Source organism: Musca domestica, unplaced genomic scaffold (genome assembly GCF_030504385.1).
Source record: "Musca domestica strain aabys unplaced genomic scaffold, Musca_domestica.polishedcontigs.V.1.1 28, whole genome shotgun sequence".
In the NCBI taxonomy this organism is placed as follows: Eukaryota; Metazoa; Arthropoda; class Insecta; order Diptera; family Muscidae; genus Musca; species Musca domestica.
In genome coordinates this window covers 8,196,562-8,220,020 of record NW_026712293.1, presented here as the reverse complement: position 1 = coordinate 8,220,020, position 23,459 = coordinate 8,196,562, and positions in this window count along the sequence as shown.

The window sequence follows — 23,459 nt, the reverse complement described above, 5'->3', positions numbered from 1 at the left end:
AAATAGCTGTGAATGCCAAATGAGAATAAAAATCCTAGCGAGTATATTGGCATATACAATGTTTTTCAAGTCAGTTTTTGGTAGAACAAAATGTTCAATTCTTATATTCCACTTGTGGTCAGGACGAAAATCTGGCTCTAGGAACCTCCATATAAAATCGTCCAAAAGCTGTGAATGCCAAATGAGAGTAAAATTCCTAACGAGTATTTTGGCATATAGAATGTTTTCCAAGTTAGTACTTGGTAGAACAAAGTGTTCAAATTCTTATATTCCACTTGTGGTCAGGACGCAAATCAGGCTCTTGAAACCTCCATATAAAATCATCCAAAAAGCTGCGAATGCCAAATGAGAGTTAAGATCCTAAGGAGTATTTTGGCACATAAAATGTTTTCCAAGTCAGTTTTTGGTAGAACAAAATGTTCAATTCTTATATTCCACTTGTGGTCAGGACGAAAATCAGGCTCTGGAAACCTCCATATAAAATTGTCCAAAAAGCTGTGAATGCCAAATGAGAGTAAAATTCCTAACGAGCATTTTGTCATATAAAACATTTTTTAAGTCAATATTTGGTAGAACAAAATGTTCAAATTCTTATATTCCACTTGTGGTCAGGACGCAAATCAGGCTCTGGAAACCTCCATAAAAAATCATCCAAAAAGCTGTGAATGGCAAATGGGGGTAAATATCCTAACGAGTATTTTGGCATATAAAATGTTTTCCAAGTCAGTTTTTGGTGGAACAAAATGTTCAAATTCTTATATTTCACTTGTGGTTAGGACGGAAATCAGGCTCTGGAAACCTCCATATAAAATCGTCCAAAAAGCTGAGAATGCCAAATGAAAGTGGAAGCTCTTACGAGTATTTTTGTATATAATATGTTCTCCAAATCAGTTTTTGGTAGAACAAAATGTTCAAATTTCTGATATTCTACTGGTGGTCAGGACGGTAGTCTAGCTCTAGAAGCCTCCATATAAAAACTTCCAAAGAACTGTGAATGCCAAATAAAAGTAACGATCCTAAGGAGTATTTTGGCACATAAAATGTTTTCCAAGTCAGTTTTTGGTAGAACAAAATGTTCCAATTTCTGATATTCCACTGGTGTTCATGCTCTTGAAGCCTCCACATAACATCGCCCGAAAGTTGTGAATGTCAATTGAAAGTGAAAGATCTAACGAGTATTTTGGCATATAAAATGTTCCCCCACTCAGTTTTTAGGAGAACAAAATTTTTCAATTTCTGATATTCTACTGGTGGTCTGGACGGAAATCTGGCTCTGGAAGCCTCCATATAAAAACGTCCAAAAACTGTGAATGCCAAATGAAAGTGGAAGCTCTTACGAGTTTTTTACATATATAATACTTTCCTAGTCAGTTTTTGGTACAACAAAATTTCAAATTTCTGATATTCCAATGGTGGTCAGGACGAAAACCTGTCTCGGGAAGCCTCCATGTAAAAAGTTCAAAAAACTGTGAATGCCAAATGAAAATGGAAGCCCTAACGAGTATTTTGGCATATAAAATGTTCTCCAAATCAGTTTTTGGTAGAACAATTTAACCAATTTTCTGATATTCCAATGGTTGTCAGTACGGTAGTCTAGCCCTGGAAGCCTCCGTATAAAAACGCCCAAAAACTGTGAATGCCAAAAGAGAGTAAAGGTCTTAACGAGTATTTTTGCATATAAAATGTTCTCCAAGTCAGTTTTTGGTAGAACAAAATTTTAAAATTCTTATATTCCACTTGTTGACAGGACAGAAATTTGTCTCTGGAAAGCTCCACATAAAATCGTCCAAAAGCTGTAAATGCCAAATGAGAGTAAAATTCCTAACGAGTATTTTGTCATATACAATATTTTGCAAGTCAATTTTTGGTAGAACAAAATGTTCAAATTCTTATATTCCACTTGTGGTCAGGATGCAAATCAGGCTCTTGAAACCTCCATATAAAATCGTCCAAAAAGCTGTGAATGCCAAATGAGAGTAAAGATCCTAACGAGTATTTTGGCATATACAATATTTTCCAAGTCATTTTTTGGTAGAACAAAATGTTAAAATTCGTATATTCCACTTGTGGTCAGGACGAAAATCAGGCTCTAGAAACCTCCATATAAAATCGTCCAAAAAGCTGTGAATGCCAAATGAAAGTGGAAGCTCTTACAAGTATTTTTGCATATAAATTGTTCTCCAAATCAGTTTTTGGTAGAACAAAATGTTCAAATTTCTGATATTTCACTGGTGATCAGGACGGTAGTCTAGCTCTGGAAGCCTCTATATAAAAACGTCCAAAGAACTGTGAATGCCAAATAAGAGTAACGGTCCTAAGGAGAATTTTGGCCTATTAAGTGATTTCCAAGTCAGTTTTTGTAGAACAAAATGTTCCAATTTCTGATATTCCACTGGTGTTCAGGCTCTGGAAGCCTCCACATAATATCGCCCAAAATTTGTGAATGTCAAATGAAAGTGAAAGATCTATCGAGTATTTTGGCATATAAAATGTTCCCCCACTCAGTTTTTAGGAGAACAAAATTTTTCAATTTCTGATATTCTACTGGTGGTCTGGACGGAAATCTGGCTCTGGAAGCCTCCATATAAAAACGTCCAAAAACTGTAAATGCCAAATGAAAGTGGAAGCCCTAACGAGTATTTTGGCATATAAAATGTTCTCCAAATCAGTTTTTGGTAGAACAATTTTGGCAATTTTCTGATATTCCACAGCTGGTCAGGACGGAAATCAGGCTCTGGAAGCCTCCATATAAAAAGGTCCAAATAACTGTGAATGCCAAATGAGAGTCAGGGTCCGAGTATTTTGCCATATAAAATCTTTTCAAAGTCAGTTTTTGGTAGAACAAAATGTTCAAATTTTGTAGTCCATAAAGCAGCGAATGCCAAATGAAAGTGGAAGATCTTACGAGTATTTTTGCATATAAAATGCTCTCCAAATCAGTTTTTGGTAGAACAAATTATTCAAATTTCTGATATTCCAATGGTTGTCAGTACGGTATTCTAGCCCTGGAAGCCTCCGTATAAAAACGCCCAAAAACTGTGAATGCCAAAAGAGAGTAAATGTCTTAACGAGTATTTTGGCATATAAAATGTTCTCCAAGTCAGTTTTTGGTAGAACAAAATTTTAAAATTCTTATATTCCACTTGTTGTCAGGAAAGAAATTTGTCTCTGGAAAGCTCCATATAAAATTGTCCAAAAAGCTGCGAATGCCAAATGAGAGTTAAGATCCTAAGGAGTATTTTGGCACATAAAATGTTTTCCAAGTCAGTTTTTGGTAGAACAAAATGTTCAATTCTTATATTCCACTTGTGGTCAGGACGAAAATCAGGCTCTGGAAACCTCCATATAAAATTGTCCAAAAAGCTGTGAATGCCAAATGAGAGTAAAATTCCTAACGAGCATTTTGTCATATAAAACATTTTTTAAGTCAATATTTGGTAGAACAAAATGTTCAAATTCTTATATTCCACTTGTGGTCAGGACGCAAATCAGGCTCTGGAAACCTCCATAAAAAATCGTCCAAAAAGCTGTGAATGGCAAATGGGGGTAAATATCCTATCGAGTATTTTGGCATATAAAATGTTTTCCAAGTCAGTTTTTGGTGGAACAAAATGTTCAAATTCTTATATTTCACTTGTGGTTAGGACGGAAATCAGGCTCTGGAAACCTCCATATAAATCGTCCAAAAAGCTGGGAATGCCAAATGAAAGTGGAAGCTCTTACGAGTATTTTTGTATATAATATGTTCTCCAAATCAGTTTTTGGTAGAACAAAATGTTCAAATTTCTGATATTCTACTGGTGGTCAGGACGGTAGTCTAGCTCTAGAAGCCTCCATATAAAAACTTCCAAAGAACTGTGAATGCCAAATAAAAGTAACGATCCTAAGGAGTATTTTGGCACATAAAATGTTTTCCAAGTCAGTTTTTGGTAGAACAAAATGTTCCAATTTCTGATATTCCACTGGTGTTCATGCTCTTGAAGCCTCCACATAACATCGCCCGAAAGTTGTGAATGTCAATTGAAAGTGAAAGATCTAACGAGTATTTTGGCATATAAAATGTTCCCCCACTCAGTTTTTAGGAGAACAAAATTTTTCAATTTCTGATATTCTACTGGTGGTCTGGACGGAAATCTGGCTCTGGAAGCCTCCATATAAAAACGTCCAAAAACTGTGAATGCCAAATGAAAGTGGAAGCTCTTACGAGTTTTTTACATATATAATACTTTCCTAGTCAGTTTTTGGTACAACAAAATTTCAAATTTCTGATATTCCAATGGTGGTCAGGACGTTCAAAAAAGTGGAAAAAGTTCAAAAAACTGTGAATGCCAAATGAAAATGGAAGCCCTAACGAGTATTTTGGCATATAAAATGTTCTCCAAATCAGTTTTTGGTAGAACAATTTAACCAATTTTCTGATATTCCAATGGTTGTCAGTACGGTAGTCTAGCCCTGGAAGCCTCCGTATAAAAACGCCCAAAAACTGTGAATGCCAAAAGAGAGTAAAGGTCTTAACGAGTATTTAGGCATATAAAATGTTCTCCAAGTCAGTTTTTGGTAGAACAAAATTTTAAAATTCTTATATTCCACTTGTTGACAGGACAGAAATTTGTCTCTGGAAAGCTCCACATAAAATCGTCCAAAAGCTGTAAATGCCAAATGAGAGTAAAATTCCTAACGAGTATTTTGTCATATACAATATTTTGCAAGTCAATTTTTGGTAGAACAAAATGTTCAAATTCTTATATTCCACTTGTGGTCAGGATGCAAATCAGGCTCTTGAAACCTCCATATAAAATCGTCCAAAAAGCTGTGAATGCCAAATGAGAGTAAAGATCCTAACGAGTATTTTGGCATATACAATATTTTCCAAGTCATTTTTTGGTAGAACAAAATGTTAAAATTCGTATATTCCACTTGTGGTCAGGACGAAAATCAGGCTCTAGAAACCTCCATATAAAATCGTCCAAAAAGCTGTGAATGCCAAATGAAAGTGGAAGCTCTTACAAGTATTTTTGCATATAAATTGTTCTCCAAATCAGTTTTTGGTAGAACAAAATGTTCAAATTTCTGATATTTCACTGGTGATCAGGACGGTAGTCTAGCTCTGGAAGCCTCTATATAAAAACGTCCAAAGAACTGTGAATGCCAAATAAGAGTAACGGTCCTAAGGAGAATTTTGGCCTATTAAGTGATTTCCAAGTCAGTTTTTGTAGAACAAAATGTTCCAATTTCTGATATTCCACTGGTGTTCAGGCTCTGGAAGCCTCCACATAATATCGCCCAAAATTTGTGAATGTCAAATGAAAGTGAAAGATCTATCGAGTATTTTGGCATATAAAATGTTCCCCCACTCAGTTTTTAGGAGAACAAAATTTTTCAATTTCTGATATTCTACTGGTGGTCTGGACGGAAATCTGGCTCTGGAAGCCTCCATATAAAAACGTCCAAAAACTGTAAATGCCAAATGAAAGTGGAAGCCCTAACGAGTATTTTGGCATATAAAATGTTCTCCAAATCAGTTTTTGGTAGAACAATTTTGGCAATTTTCTGATATTCCACAGCTGGTCAGGACGGAAATCAGGCTCTGGAAGCCTCCATATAAAAAGGTCCAAATAACTGTGAATGCCAAATGAGAGTCAGGGTCCGAGTATTTTGCCATATAAAATCTTTTCAAAGTCAGTTTTTGGTAGAACAAAATGTTCAAATTTTGTAGTCCATAAAGCAGCGAATGCCAAATGAAAGTGGAAGATCTTACGAGTATTTTTGCATATAAAATGCTCTCCAAATCAGTTTTTGGTAGAACAAATTATTCAAATTTCTGATATTCCAATGGTTGTCAGTACGGTATTCTAGCCCTGGAAGCCTCCGTATAAAAACGCCCAAAACTGTGAATGCCAAAAGAGAGTAAATGTCTTAACGAGTATTTTGGCATATAAAATGTTCTCCAAGTCAGTTTTTGGTAGAACAAAATTTTAAAATTCTTATATTCCACTTGTTGTCAGGAAAGAAATTTGTCTCTGGAAAGCTCCATATAAAAACGTCCAAAAGCTGTAAATGCCAAATGAGAGTAAAATTCCTAACGAGTATTTTGTCATATAAAATATTTTGCAAGTCAATTTTTGGTAGAACAAATTGTTCAAACTCTTATATTCCACTTGTGGTCAGGATGCAAATCAGGCTCTTGAAACCTCCATATAAAATCGTCCAAAAAGCTGTGAATGCCAAATGAGAGTAAAGATCCTAACGAGTATTTTGGCATATACAATATTTTCCAAGTCAGTTTTTGGTAGAACAAAATGTTAAAATTCGTATATTCCACTTGTGGTCAGGACGAAAATCTGGCTATGGAAACCTCCATATAAAATCGTCCAAAAAGCTGTCAATTCCAAATGATAGTGGGAGCTCTTACGAGTATTTTTGCATATAATATGTTCTACAAATCAGTTTTTGGTAGAACAAAATGTTCAAATTTCTGATATTTCACTGGTGGTCAGAACGGTAGTCTAGCTCTGGAAGCCTTCATATAAAAACGTCCAAAGAACTGTGAATGCCAAATAAGAGTAACGGTCCTAAGGAGTATTTTGGCATATACGGACGGAAATCAGGCTCTGGAAACCTCCATATAAAATCGTCCAAAAAGCTGTGAATGCCAAATGAGAGTAAAGATCCCAACGAGTATTTTGGCATATAAAATGTTTTCCAAGTCAGTTTTTGGTAGAACGAAATGTTCGAATTCTTATATTCCACTTGTGGTCAGGACGGGAATCTGGCTCTAGAAACCTCCACATAAAATCGCCAAAAAGCTGTGAATGCCAAATGAAAGTGGAAGCTCTTTCAAGTATTTTTGCTTATAAATTGTTCTCCAAATCAGTTTTTGGTAGAACAAAATGTTCCAATTTCTGATATTCCACTGGTGTTCAGGCTCTTGAAGCCTCCACATAAAATCGCCCAAAAGTTGTGAATGTCAAATGAAAGTGAAAGATCTAACGAGTATTTTGGCATATAAAATGTTCCCCCACTCAGTTTTTAGGAGAACAAAATTTTTCAATTTCTGATATTCTACTGGTGGTCTGGACGGGAATCTGGCTCTGGAAGCCTCCATATAAAAACATCAAAAAACTGTGAATGCCAAATGAAAGTGGAAGCTCTTACGAGTATTTTTACATATATAATATTTTCCAAGTCAGTTTTTGGTACAACAAAATTTCAAATTTCTGATATTCCAATGGTGGTCAGGAAGAAAATCTGTCTCGGGAAGCCTCCATGTAAAGACGTCCAAAAAAACTGTGTATGCCAAATGAAAGTGAAAGCCCTTACGAGTATTTTGGCATACAAAATGTTCTCCAAATCAGTTTTTGGTAGAACAATTTTACCAATTTTCTGATATTCTACAGGTGGTCAGGACGGAAATCCGGCTCTGGAAGCCTCCATATAAAAACGGTCCAAATAACTGTGAATGCCAAATGAGAGTAAAGGTCCGAGTACTTTGCCATATAAAATATTTTCCAAGTCAGTTTTTGGTAGAACAAAATGTTCAAATTCTTATATTCCACTGGTAGTCCAAAAACCTGTGAATGCCAAATGAAAGTGGAAGCCCTTACGAGTATTTTTGCATATAAAATGTTCTCCAAGACAGTTTTTGGAAGAACAAAATTTCCCCTTTTCTGATATTCCAATGGTGGTCAGGACGTAATCTGGCTCGGGAAGGACGGAAATCTGGATCTGGAAGCCTCCATATAAAAACGTCAAAGGAACTGTGAATGCCAAATAAGAGAAAAGGTCCTAACGAGCATTTTGGCATACAAAATGTTTTAAAAGTCAGTTTTTAATAGAACAAATTTTAAAAGTTTTTGAATGCCAAATGAAAGTGGAAGTTCTTACGAGTAGTTTTGCATATAAAATGTTCTCCAAGTCAGTTTTTGGTAGAACAAAATTTCCCCTTTTCTGATATTCCAATGGTGGTCATGACGGGAATCTGGCTCGGGAAGCCTCCGTATAAAAACGCCCAAAAACTGTGAATGCCAAATGAGAGTAAAATTCCTAACGAGTATTTTGTCATAAAAAATATTTTCCAAGTCAGTTTTTTGGTAGAACAAAATGTTTCAATTTCTGATATTCCACTGGTGGTCAGGACGAAAATCAGGCTCTGGAAGCCTCCATATAAAAACGCCCAAAAACTGTGAATGCCAAAAGAGAGTAGAGATCTTAACGAGTATTTTTGCATATAAAATGTTCTCCCAGTCAGTTTTTGGTAGAACAAAATTTTAAAATTCTTATATTCCACTTGTTGTCAGGACGGAAATCAGTCTCTGGAAACCTCCATATAAAATCGTCCAAAAAGCTGTAAATGCCAAATGAGAGTAAAGGTCCTAGTATTTTGCCATATAAAATCTTTTCCAAGTCAGTTTTTGGTAGAACAAAACGTTCAAATTCTTATATTCCACTGGTAGTCCAAAAAGCTGTGAATGCCAAATGAATGTTGAAGATATTACGAGTATTTTTGCATATAAAATGTTCCCCCAGTCAGTTTTTGGTAGAACAAAATTTTAAAATTCTTATATTCCACTTGTTGTCAGGACGGAAATCAGTCTCTGGAAACCTCCATATAAAATCGTCCAAAAAGCTGTGAATGCCAAATGAGAGTAAAATTCGTAACGAGTATTTTGTCATAAAAAATATTTTCCAAGTCAATTTTTGGTAGAACAAAATGTTCAAATTCTTATATTCCACTTGTGGACAGGACGAACATTTGGCTAAACAAAACCTCCATATAAAATCGTCCAAAAAGCTGTGAATGCCAAACGAAAGTGGAAGCTCTTACGAGTATTTTTATACCCTCCACCTTGGAAAGGAGGGTATATTAACTTTGTCATTCCGTTTGTAACATCCCTAAATATTCGTTTTAGACCCCATAAAGTATATATATTCATAATCAGCATAAAATTCTAAGTCGATTTAACGATGTCCGTCTGTCTGTCTGTCCGTCTGTCTGTCTGTCTGTCTGTCTGTCTGTCTGTCCGTCTGTCTGTCTGTTGAAATCACGATACAGCCCACATTATTTGACGTAGAGCTCCAAAATTTAGCAGAGCTATTTGCATTGTGTCTACGATGGTTGGTATTGAAAATGAGATATATCGGTCCACGTTCTGGTATAGTCCCCATATAACGGTTCCTCCCGATATTCGGTATTTTGATGATTTATGCCACATTTTTTCACGGATTTGTCTTAAAATTGGTATTTGTAGGTCATAGCGGGTCCCTGAGCGTGTGGCAAAACATTGAATGTATAGGTCCACGTTGTGGTATAGCCCCCATATAAAGGTACCTCCCGATATTTAGTATTTTAGTTTTTTTTTACCACATTTTTTCAACGATTTGTCTAAAAATTGGTATTTGTGGGTCATAATGGGGTCCAGCTCCGGTGGCGGAACATTGAATGTATGGGTCCATAATTTGGTATAGTCCCCATATAACGGTACCTCCCGATATTCTGTATTTTGATGATTTATGCCACATTTTTTCACGGAATTGTCTTAAAATTGGTATTTGTAGGTCATAGCGGGTCTCTGAGCGTGTGGCAAAACATTGCATGTATAGGTCCACGTTGTGGTATAGCCCCCATATAAAGGTACCTCCCGATATATAGTATTTTAATTTTTTTTACCACATTTTTTCACGGATTTGTCTGAAAATCGGTATTTGTTGGTCATAATGGGTTCCAGCTCCGGTGGCGAAACATTGTAATTATAGGTCCACGTTTTGGTATAGCCCCCATATAACGGTACCTCCCGATATTCGGTAATTTGATGATTTTTGCCACATTTTTTCAGGGATTTGTTCGAAAATTGGTATTTGTTGGTAATAATTGGTTCCAGCTTCGGTGGCGAAACATTGCATGCATGGGTCCATGATTTGATATAGCCCCCATATAACGGTACCTCCCGATATTCGGTATTTTGATGGTTTTTGCCACATTTTTTCACTGATTTGTCTAAAAATTGGTATTTGTGGGTCATAATGGGTTCCAGCTCCGGTGGCGAAACATTGTAATTATAGGTCCACGTTTTGGTATAGCCCCCATATAACGGTACCTCCCCATAATCGGCATTTTAATGGTTTTTGCCACATTTCTTCTAATGTTTCTTTTACCCTAAGGTGGAGGGTATTAAAAGTTTGGCCCGGCCGAACTTAATGTTTTTTTACTTGTTGTATATAAAATGTTCTCCAAATCAGTTTTTGGTAGAACAAAATGTTTAAATTTCTGATATTTCACTGGTGGTCAGGACGGTAGTCTAGCTCTGGAAGCCTCCATATAAAAACGTCCAAAGAACTGTGAATGCCAAATAAGAGTTACGGTCCTAAGGAGTATTTTGGCATATAAAATGTTCCCCCACTCAGGTTTTTAGCAAAACAAAATTTTTTAATTTCTGATATTCTACTGGTGGTCTGGACGGAAATCTGGCTCTGGAAGCCTCCATATAAAAACGTTAAAAAAAAACTGTGAACGCCAAATGAAAGTGGAAGCTCTTAGAAGTATTTTTACATATATAATATTTTCCAAGCCAGTTTTTGGTAGAAAAAAAAATTAAATTTCTGATATTCCAATGGTTGTCAGGAAGGTAGTCTACCTCTGGAAGCCTCCATATAAAAACGTCCAAAGAACTAAGAATGTCAAAGAAGAGTAAAGGTCCTTACTAGTATTTTGGCATATAAAATGTTTTCCAAGTCAGTTTTTTGGTAGAACTAAATGTTTCAATTTCTGATATTCCACTGGTGGTCAGGACGAAAATCAGGCTCTGGAAGCCTCCATATAAAAACGCCCAAAAACTGTGAATGCCAAAAGAGAGTAAAGGTCTTAACGAGTATTTCAGCATATAAAATGTTCTCCAAGTCAGTTTTTGGTAGAACAAAATTTTAAAATTCATATATTCCACTTGTTGTTAGTACGGAAATCAGTCGCTGGAAACCTCCATATAAAATCGTCCAAAAAGCTGTGAATGCCAAATGAGAGTAAAATTCCTAACGAGTATTTTGTCATATAAAATATTTTCCAAGTCAATTTTTGGCAGAACAAAATGTTCAAATTCTTATATTCCACTTGTGGTCAGGACGGAAATCATACTCAGGAAACTTCCATATAAAATTGTCCAAAAAGCTGTGAATGCTAAATGAAAGTGGAAGCTCTTAAAAGTATATATGCATATAAAATGTTCTCCAAATCATTTTTTGATAGAACAAAATGTTCCAATTTCTGATATTCCACTGGTGGTCAGGAAGGTAGTCTAGCTCTGGAAGCCTCCATATAAAAACATCCAAACAACTGTGATTGCCAAATAAGAGTAAAGGTCCTAACGGTATTTTGGCATTTATAATGTTCCCCCACTCAATTTTTCAGTAGAAAAAATTTTTAAAATTTCTGATATTCTACTGGTGGTCTGGAAGGAAATCAGGCTCTGGAAACCTCTATATAAAATCGTTCAAAAACTGTGAATTCCAAAAGGGATTAGAGGTCCTAACGAGTATTTTGGCATATAAAATGTTCTCCAAGTCAGTTTTTGGTAGAACAAAATTTTGAAATTCTTATATTCGACTTGAAGTCAGGACGGAAATCATACTCAGGAAGCCTCCATATAAAATCGTCCAAAAAGCTGTGAATGCCAAATGAAAGTAAAGATTCTAACGAGTATTTTGGCATATAAAATGTTTTCCAAGTCAGTACTTGGTGGAACAAAATGTACAAATTCTTATATTCCACTTGTGGTCAGGTCGGAAATCAGGCTCTGGAAACCTCCATATAAAATCGTCCATAAATCTGTGAATGCCAAATGAAAGTGAAAGCTCTTACAAGTATTTCTGCATATAAAATATTCTCCAAATCAGTTTTTGGTAGAACAAAATGTTCAAATTTCTGATATTCCACTGGTGGTCAGGAAGGTAGTCTAGCTCTGGAAGCCTCCATATAAAAACATCCAAAGAACTGTGAATGCCAAATAAGAGTAAAGGTCCAAACGAGTATTTTGGCATATAAAATGATTTCCAAGCAGTTTTTGGTTGAACAAAATGTTCCAATGTTCCAAGTGAAAGACCTAACGAATATTTTGGCATATAAAATGTTCCCCCACTCAGTTTTTTTAGCAGAACAAAATTTTTTAATTTCTGATATTCTACTGGTGGTCTGGACGGAAATCTGGCTCTGGAAGCCTCCATATAAAAACGTTAAAAAAACTGTGAACGCCAAATGGAAGTGGAAGCTCTTGGGAGTATTTTTACATATATAAAATTTTCCAAGCCAGTTTTTGGTAGAAAAAAAATTAAATTTCTGATATTCCAATGGTTGTCAGGAAGGTAGTCTACCTCTGGAAGCCTCCATATAAAAACGCCCAAAAACTGTGAATGCCAAAAGAGAGTAAAGGTCTTAACGAGTATTTTGGCATATAAAATGTTCTCCAAGTCAGTTTTTGGTAGAACAAAATTTTAAAATTCCTATATTCCACTTGTTGTTAGGACGGAAATCAGTCTCTGGAAACCTCCATATAAACTCGTCCAAAAAGCTGTGAATGCCAAATGAGAGTAAAATTCCTAACGAGTATTTTGTCATATAAAATATTTTCCAAGTCAATTTTTGGCAGAACAAAATGTTCAAATTCTTATATTCCACTTGTGGTCAGGACGCAAATCACCTCCATATAGAAACGTCCAAAAAACTATGAATGTCAAATGGAAGTGGAAGCCCTTACGAGTATTTTGGCATATAAAATGTTCTCCAAATCAGTTTTTGGTAGAACAAATTTGCCAATTTTCTTATATTCTACAGGTTGTCAGGACGGAAATCAGTCTCTAGAAGCCTAAATATAAAGAGTTCCAAAAAACTGTGAATGCCAAATGAAAGTAAAGATTCTAACGAGTATTTTGGCATAAAATGTTTTCCAAGTCATTACTTGGTGGAACAAAATGTTCAAATCCTTATATTTCACTTGTGGTCAGGACGGAAATCATGTTCAGGAAACCTCCATATAAAATCGTCCAAAAAGCTGTGAATGCCAAATAAAAGTAAAGATTCTAACGAGTATTTTGGCATTTAAAATGTTTTCCAAGTCAGTACTTTGTGGAACAAAATGTTCAAATCCTTATATTCCACTAGTGGTCAGGACGGAAATCATGCTCAGGAAGCCTCCATATAAAATCGTCCAAAAAGCTGTGAATCCTAAATGAAAGTGGAACAAGTACAAGTATATATGCGTACAAGTATATATGCATATAAAATGTTCTCCAAATCATTTTTTGATAGAACAAACTGTTCAAATTGCTGATATTCCACTGGTGGTCAGGAAGGTAGTCTAGCTCTGGAAGCCTACATATAAAAACATCCAAACAACTGTGAATGCCAAATAAGAGTAAAGGTCCTAACGAGTATTTTGGCATTTAAAATGTTCCCCCACTCAATTTTTTAGTAGAAAAAAATTAAAAATTTCTGATACTCTACTGGTGGTTTGGAAGGAAATCAGGCTCTGGTAACCTATATATAAAAACGTTCAAAAAACTGTGAATTCCAAAAGGGATTAAAGGTCTTAACGAGTATTTTGGCAAATAAATTGTTCTCCAAGTCAGTTTTTGGTAGAACAAAATTTTCAAATTCTTATATTCCACTTTTTGTCAGGACGGAAATCTGTCTCTGGAAACCTCCAAATAAAATCGTCCAAAAAGCTGTGAATGATAAATGAAAGTAAAGATTCTAACGAGTATTTTGTCATATAAAATATTTTCTAAGTCAAAGTCAACTGGAAGCCTCCATATAAGAACGTCTAAAAAACTGTGAATGCCAAATGAAAGTGGGAGATCCTATGAGTATTAGTGCATATATAATGTTTTCCAAGTCAATTTTTGGTAGAACAAAATGTTCAAATTCTTATATTCCATTTGTGGTCAGGACGGTAGTCTAGCTCTGGAAGCCTCCGTATAAAAACATCCAAAGAACTGTTAAAATGTTCTCCAAGTCAGTTTTTGGTAGAACAAAATTTTCAAATTCTTATATTCTACTTTTTGTCAGGACGGAAATCAGTCTCTGGAAACCTCCATATAAAATCGTCCAAAAAGCTGTGAATGCCAAATGAAAGTAAAGATTCTAACGAGTATTTTGGCATATAGAATGTTTTCCAAGTTAGTACTTGGTGGAATAAAATGTTAAAATTCTTATATTCCACTTGTGGTCAGGACGGAAATCAATCTCTGGAAACCTCCATATTAAATCGTCCAAAAAGTTGTGAATGCCAAAAGAAAGTGGAAGCTCTTACAAGTATTTTTGCATATAAAATGTTTTCCAAATCAGTATTTGGTAGAACAAAATGTTTAAATTTCTGATATTCCACTGGTGGTCAGGACGGTAGTCTAGCTCTGAAGCCTCCATATAAAAACATCCAAAGAACTGTGAATGCCAAATAAGAGTAAAGGTCCTAACGAGTACTTTGGCATTTAAAATGTTCCCCCACTCAAATTTTTAGTAGAAAAACATTTCTGATATTCTACTGGTGGTGTGGAAGGAAATCAGGCTCTGGAAACCTCTATATAAAATCGTTAAAAAACTGTGAATTCCAAAAGGGATTAAAGGTCTTAACGAGTATTTTGGCATATAAAATGTTCTCCAAGTCAGTTTTTGGTAGAACAAAATTTTCAAATTCTTATATTCCACTTTTTGTCAGGACGGAAATCAGTCTCTGGAAACCTCCAAATAAAATCGTCCAAAAAGCTGTGAATGCCAAATGAAAGTAAAGATTCTAACGAGTATTTTGTCATATAAAATATTTTCTAAGTCAATTTTTGGTAGAACAAAATGTTCAAATTCTTATATTCCATTTGTGGTCTGGACGGAAATCTGGCTCTGGAAGCCTCCACATAAAAACGTCTAAAAAACTGTGAATGCCAAATGAAAGTGGGAGCTCCTATGAGTATTTGTGCATATATAATGTTTTCCAAGTCAATTTTTGTAGAACAAAATGTTCAAATTCTTATATTCCATTTGTGGTCAGGACGGTAGTCTAGCTCTGGAAGCCTCCATATAAAAACATCCAAAGAACTGTGAATGCCAAATAAGAGTAAAGTTCCTAACGAGTATTTTGGCATTTAAAATGTTCCCCCACTAAAATCGTTCAAAAACTGTGAATTCCAAAAGGGATTAAAGGTCTTAACGAGTATTTTGGCATATAAAATGTTCTCCATGTCAGTTTTTGGTAGAACAAAATTTTCAAATTCTTATATTCCGCTTTTTGTCAAGACGGAAAGCATGCTCAGGAAACCTCCATATAAAATCGTCCAAAAAGCTGTGAATGCCAAATGAAAGTAAAGATTCTAACCAGTATTTTGTCAAATAAAATGTTTTCCAAGTCAGTACTTTGTGGAACAAAATGTTCAAATTCTTATATTCCACTTTTTGTCAGGACGGAAATCAGTCTCTGGAAACCTCCAAATAAAATCGTCCAAAAAGCTGTGAATGCCAAATGAAAGTAAAGATTCTAACGAGTATTTGGTCATATAAAATATTTTCTAAGTCAGTTTTTGATAGAACAAAATGTTCAAATTTCTGATATTCCACTGGTGGTCAGGAAGGTAGTCTAGCTCTGGAAGCCTCCATATAAAAACGTCCAAAGAACTGTGAATGCCAAATAAGAGTAAAGTTCCTAACGAGTATTTTGGCATTTAAAATGTTTCCCCACTCAATTTTTTAGTAGAAAAAATTTTAAAAATTTCTAATATTCTACTGGTGGTCTGGAAGGAAATCAGGCTCTGGAAATCTCTACATAAAATCGTTCAAAAGCTGTGAATTCCGAAAGAGATTAAAGGTCTTAACGAGTATTTTGGCATATAAACTGATCTCGAAATCAGTTTTTGTTAGAACAAATTTGCCAATTTTCTTATATTCCACAGGTGGTCAGTACGGAAATCAGGCTCTGGAAGCCTCCGTGTAAAAAGGTCCAAAAGCTGTGAATGCCAAATGAGAGTAAAGATTCTAACGAGTATTTTGGCATATAAAATGTGCAAGTCAGTTTTGGTTGAACAAAATTTTCAAATTGTTATATTCCACTTATTGTCAGGACGGAAATCCGGCTCTGGAAACCTCCATATAAAATCGTCCAAAATGTTCAAATTCTTATATTCCACTGGTGGTCAGGACGCAAATCACCTCCATATAAAAACGTCTAAAAAACTGTGAATGCCAAATGAAAGTGGGAGCTCCTATGAGTATTTGTGCATATATAATGTTTTCCAAGTCAATTTTTGGTAGAACAAAATGTTCAAATTCTTATATTTCATTTGTGGTCAGGACGGTAGTCTAGCTCTGGAAGTCTCCATATAAAAACATCCAAGAACTGTGAATGCCAAATAAGAGTAAAGTTCCTAACGAGTATTTTGGCATTTAAAATGTTTCCCCACTCAATTTTTTAGTAGAAAAAATTTTAAAAATTTCTAATATTCTACTGGTGGTCTGGAAGGAAATCAGGCTCTGGAAACCTCTACATAAAATCGTTCAAAAGCTGTGAATTCCGAAAGAGATTAAAGGTCTTAACGAGTATTTTGGCATATAAACTGATCTCGAAATCAGTTTTTGTTAGAACAAATTTGCCAATTTTCTTATATTCCACAGGTGGTCAGGATGGAAATCAGGCTCTGGAAGCCTCCGTGTAAAAAGGTCCAAAAGCTGTGAATGCCAAATGAGAGTAAAGATTCTAACGAGTATTTTGGCATATAAAATGTGCAAGTCATTTTTGGTTGAACAAAATTTTCAAATTGTTATATTCCACTTATTGTCAGGACGGAAATCCGGCTCTGGAAACCTCCATATAAAATCGTCCAAAATGTTCAAATTCTTATATTCCACTTGTGGTCAGGACGCAAATCACCTCCATATAAGAACGTCTAAAAAACTGTGAATGCCAAAAGAAAGTAGAAGCTCTTATAAGTATTTTTGCATATAAAATGTTTTCCAAATCAGTTTTTGGTAGTACAAAATATTTAAATTTCTGATATTCCAATGGTTGTCAGTACGGTAGACTAGCTCTGGAAGCTTACATATCAAAATGTCTAAAGAACTATGAATGTCAAAGAAGAGTAAAGGTCCTAACGAGTATTTTGGCATATAAAATGTTCCCCAAATCAGTTTTTGATAGAAAAATTTTGCCAATTTTCTGATATTCTACAGGTGATCAGGACGGAAATCAGGCTCTGGAAGCCTTCATGTAAAAAGGTGCAAAAAACTGTGAATGCCAAGAGAGAGTAAAGATCTTAACGAGTGTTTTTGCATATAAAATGTTCTACGAGTCAGTTTTTGGTAGAACAAAATTTTAAAATTCTTATATTCCACTTGTTGTCAGGACGGAAATCAGTCTCTGGAAACCTCCATATAAAATCATCCAAAAAGCTGTGAATGCCACATGAGAGTACAATTCCTAACGAGTATTTTTTCATAAAAAATATTTTCCAAGTCAATTTTTGGTAGAACAAAATGTTCAAATTCTTATATTCCAGTTGTGGTCAGGACGCAAATCAGGCTCTTGAAACCTCCACATAAAATCTTCCAAAAAGCTGTGAATGCCAAATGAGAGTGAAGATCCTAACGAGTAGTTTGGCATATACAATATTTTCCAAGTCAGTTTTTGGTAGAACAAAATGTTCGAATTCTTATATTCCACTTGTGGTCAGGACGAAAATTTGGCTCAACAAAACCTCCATATAAAATCGTCCAAAAAGCTGTGAATGCCAAATGAAAGTGGAAGCTCTTACGAGCATGTTTGCATGTAAAATGATCTCCAAATCAGTTTTTGGTAGAACAAAATATTCAAATTTCTGATATTTCACTGGTGGTCAGGACGGTAGTCTAGCTCTGGAAGCCTCCATATAAAAACGTCCAAAGAACTGTGAATGCCAAATAAGAGTAACGGTCCTAAGGAGTATTTTGGCATATAAAACGATTTCCAAGCAGTTTTTGGTTGAACAAAATGTTCCAATGTTCCAAGTGAAAGACCTAACGAGTATTTTGGCATATAAAATGTTCCCCCACTCAGTTTTTTAGCAAAAAAAAAAATTTAATTTCTGATATTCTACTGGTGGTCTGGACGGAAATCTGGCTCTGGAATCCTCCATATAAAAACGTTAAAAAACTGTGATCGCCAAATGAAAGTGGAAGCTCTTAGGAATATTTTTACATATATAATATTTTCCAAGCCAGTTTTTGGTAGAAAAAAAATTTAAATTTCTGATATTCCAATGGTTGTCAGGAAGGTAGTCTACCTCTGGAAGCCTCCATATAAAAATGTCCAAAGAACTAAGAATGTCAAAGAAGAGTAAAGGTCCTAACGAGTATTTTGGCATATAAAATGTTTTCCAAGTCAGTTTTTTGGTTGAACAAAATTTTCAAATTGTTATATTCCACTTATTGTCAGGACGGAAATCCGGCTCTGGAAACCTCCATATAAAATCGTCCAAAATGTTCAAATTCTTATATTCCACTTGTGGTCAGGACGCAAATCACCTCCATATAAGAACGTCTAAAAAACTGTGAATGCCAAAAGAAAGTAGAAGCTCTTATAAGTATTTTTGCATATAAAATGTTTTCCAAATCAGTTTTTGGTAGTACAAAATATTTAAATTTCTGATATTCCAATGGTTGTCAGTACGGTAGACTAGCTCTGGAAGCTTACATATCAAAATGTCTAAAGAACTATGAATGTCAAAGAAGAGTAAAGGTCCTAACGAGTATTTTGGCATATAAAATGTTCCCCAAATCAGTTTTTGATAGAAAAATTTTGCCAATTTTCTGATATTCTACAGGTGATCAGGACGGAAATCAGGCTCTGGAAGCCTTCATGTAAAAAGGTGCAAAAAACTGTGAATGCCAAGAGAGAGTAAAGATCTTAACGAGTGTTTTTGCATATAAAATGTTCTACGAGTCAGTTTTTGGTAGAACAAAATTTTAAAATTCTTATATTCCACTTGTTGTCAGGACGGAAATCAGTCTCTGGAAACCTCCATATTAAATCGTCCAAAAAGCTGTGAATGCCAAATGAGAGTAAAATTCCTAACGAGTATTTTGTCATATAAAATATTTTCTAAGTCAATTTTTGGTAGAACAAAATGTTCAAATTCTTATATTCCATTTGTGGTCTGGACGGAAATCTGGCTCTGGAAACCTCCATATAAAAACGTCTAAAAAACTGTGAATGCCAAATGAAAGTGGGGGCTCCTATGAGTATTTGTGCATATATAATGTTTTCCAAGTCAATTTTTTGTAGAACAAAATGATCAAATTCTTATATTCCACTTGTGGTCAGGACGCAAATATCCTCCATATATAAACGTCGAAAAAACTGTGAATGCCAAATGAAAGTGGGAGCTCCTATGAGTATTTGTGCATATATAATGTTTTCCATGTCAATTTTTGGTAGAACAAAATGTTCAAATTCTTATATTTCATTTGTGGTCAGGACGGTAGTCTAGCTCTGGAAGCCTCCATATAAAAACATCCAAAGAATTGTGAATGCCAAATAAGAGTAAAGGTCCTAACGAGTATTTTGGCATTCAAAATGTTCCCCCACTCAATTTTTTAGTAGAAAAAATTTTAAAAATTTCTGATATTCTACTGGTGGCCTGGAAGGAAATCAGACTCTGGAAACCTCTACATAAAATCGTTCAAAAGCTGTGAATTCCGAAAGAGATTAAAGGTCTTAACGAGTATTTTGGCATATAAACTGTTCTCGAAATCAGTTTTTGTTAGACCAAATTTGCCAATTTTCTTATATTCCACAGGTGGTCAGGACGGAAATCAGGCTCTGGAAGCCTCCGTGTAAAAAGGTCCAAAAGCTGTGAATGCCAAATGAGAGTAAAGATTCTAACAAATATTTTGGCATATAAAATGTGCAAGTCAGTTTTGGTTGAACAAAATTTTCAAATTGTTATATTCCACTTTTTGTCAGGACGGCAATCAGACTCTGGAAACCTCCATATAAAATCGTCCAAAATGTTCAAATTCTTATATTCCACTTGTGGTCAGGATGCAAATCACCTCCATATAAAAACGTCTAAAAAACTGTGAATGCCAAATGAAAGTGGGAGCTCCTATGAGTATTTGTGCATATATAATGTTTTCCAAGTCAATTTTTGGTAGAACAAAATGTTCAAATTCTTATATTCCATTTGTGGTCAGGACGGTAGTCTAGCTCTGGAAGCCTCCATATAAAAACATCCAAAGAACTGTGAATGCCAAATAAGAGTAAAGGTCCTAACGAGTATTTTGGCATTTAAAATGTTCCCCCACTCAATTTTTTAGTAGGACAAAATTTTAAAATTTCTGATATTCTACTGGTGGTCTGGAAGGAAACCAGGCTCTAGAAACCCTTATATAAAATCGTTCAAAAAACTGTGAACTCCAAAAGAGATTAAAGGCCTTAACGAGTATTCTGGCATATAAATGCTCTCCAAATCAGTTTTTGGTAGTACAAAATATTTAAATTTCCGATATTCCAATGGTTGTCAGTACGGTAGACTAGCTCCGGAAGCTTACATATAAAAATGTCTAAAGAACTATGAATGTCAAAGAAGAGTAAATGTCCTAACAAGTATTTCGGCATATAAAATGTTCCCCAAATCAGTTTTTGATAGAAAAATTTTGCCAATTTTCTGATATTCTACAGGTGATCAGGACGGAAATCAGGCTCTGGAAGCCTTCATGTAAAAAGGTGCAAAAAACTGTGAATGCCAAGAGAGAGTAAAGATCTTAACGAGTATTTTTGCATATAAAATGTTCTCCGAGTCAGTGTTTGGTAGAACAAAATTTTAAAATTCTTATATTCCACTTGTTGTCAGGACGGAAATCAGTCTCTGGAAACCACCATATAAAATCGTCCAAAAAGCTGTGAATGCCACATGAGAGTAAAATTCCTAAGGAGTATTTTGTCATAAAAAATATTTTCCAAGTCAATTTTTGGTAGAACAAAATGTTCAAATTCTTATATTCCACTTGTGGTCAGGACGCAAATCAGGCTCTTGAAACCTCCACATAAAATCTTCCAAAAAGCTGTGAATGCCAAATGAGAGTGAAGATCCTAACGAGTACTTTGGCATATACAATGTTTTCCAAGTCAGTTTTTGGTAGTACAAAATGTTCAAATTCTTATATTCCACTTGTGTTCAGGACGAAAATTTGGCTCAACAAAACCTCCATATAAAATCGTCCAAAAAGCTGGGAATGCCAAATGAAAGTGGAAGCTCTTACGAGTATTTTTGCATATAGAATGATCTCCAAATCAGTTTTTGGTAGAACAAAATGTTCAAATTTCTGATATTTCACTGGTGGTCAGGACGGTAGTCTAGCTCTGGAAGCCTCCATATAAAAACGTCCAAAGAACTGTGAATGCCAAATAAGAGTAACGGTCCTAAGGAGTATTTTGGCATATAAAATGATTTCCAAGCAGTTTTTGGTTGGACAAAATGTTCCAATGTTCTAAGTGAAAGAGCTAACGAGTATTTTGGCATATAAAATGTTCCCCCACTCAGTTTTTTAGCAGAAAAGACCTAACGAGTATTTTGGCATATAAAATGTTCCCCCACTCAGTTTTTTAGCAGAAAAAAAAATTTAATTTCTGATATTCTACTGGTGGTCTGGACGGAAATCTGGCTCTGGAAGCCTCCATATAAAAACGTTAAAAAAACTGTGAACGCCAAATGAAAGTGGAAGCTCTTAGGAGTATTTTGGCATATAAAATGTTCTCCAAGTCAGTTTTTGGTAGAACAAATTTGCCAATTTTCTTATATTCCACAGGTGGTCAGGACGGAAATCAGGCTCTGGAAGCCTCCATGTAAAAAGGTCCAAAAGCTGTGAATGCCAAATGAGAGTAAAGATTCTAACGAGTATTTTGGCATATAAAATGTGCAAGTCAGTTTTGGTTGAACAAAATTTTCAAATTGTTATATTCCACTTATTGTCAGGACGGAAATCAGGCTCTGGAAACCTCCATATAAAATCGTCCAAAATGTTCAAATTCTTATATTCCACTTGTGGTCAGGACGCAAATCACCTCCATATAAAAACGTCTAAAAAAATGTGAATGCCAGGACGGAAATCAGGCTCTGGAAGCCTCCGTGTAAAAAGGTCCAAAAGCTGTGAATGCCAAATGAGAGTAAAGATTCTAACGAGTATTTTGGCATATAAAATGTGCAAGTCAGTTTTGGTTGAACAAAATTTTCAAATTGTTATATTCCACTTATTGTCAGGACGGAAATCAGGCTCTGGAAACCTCCATATAAAATCGTCCAAAATGTTCAAATTCTTATATTCCACTTGTGGTCAGGACGCAAATCACCTCCATATAAAAACGTCTAAAAAACTGTGAATGCCAAATGAAAGTGGGAGCTCCTATGAGTATTTGTGCATATATAATGTTTTCCAAGTCAATTTTTGGTGGAACCAAATGTTCAAATTCCTATATTCCATTTGTGGTCAGGACGGTAGTCTAGCTCTGGAAGCCTCCATATAAAAACATCCAAAGAACTGTGAATGCCAAATAAGAGTAAAGGTTCTAACGAGTATTTTGGCATTTAAAATGTTCCCCCAATCAATTTTTAGTAGGACAAAATTTTAAAATTTCTGATATTCTACTGGTGGTCTGGAAGGAAATCAGGCTCTAGAAACCTCTATATAAAATCGTTCAAAAAACTCTGAGTTCCAAAAGAGATTAAAGGTCTTAACGAGTATTTTGGCATATAAAATGTTCTCCAAGTCAGTTTTTGGTAGAACAAAATTTTCAAATTCTTATATTCCACTTTTTGTCAGGCCGGAAATCAGTCTCTGGAAACCTCCATATAAAATCGTCCAAAAAGCTGTGAATGCCAAATGAAAGTAAAGATTCTAACGAGTATTTTGGCATATAGAATGTTTTCCAAGTTAGTACTTGGTGGAATAAAATGTTAAAACTCTTATATTCCACTTGTGGTCAGGACGGAAATCAATCTCTGGAAACCTCCATATTAAATCGTCCAAAAAGCTGTGAATGCCAAAAGAAAGTGGAAGCTCTTACAAGTATTTTTATACCCTCCACCTTGGAAAGGAGGGTATATTAACTTTGTCATTCCGTTTGTAACATCCCTAAATATTCGTTTTAGACCCCATAAAGTATATATATTCATAATCAGCATAAAATTCTAAGTCGATTTAACGATGTCCGTCTGTCTGTCTGTCCGTCTGTCTGTCTGTCTGTCTGTCTGTCTGTCCGTCTGTCTGTCTGTTGAAATCACGATACAGCCCACATTATTTGACGTAGAGCTCCAAAATTTAGCAGAGCTATTTGCATTGTGTCTACGATGGTTGGTATTGAAAATGAGATATATCGGTCCACGTTCTGGTATAGTCCCCATATAACGGTACCTCCCGATATTCGGTATTTTGATGATTTATGCCACATTTTTTCACGGAT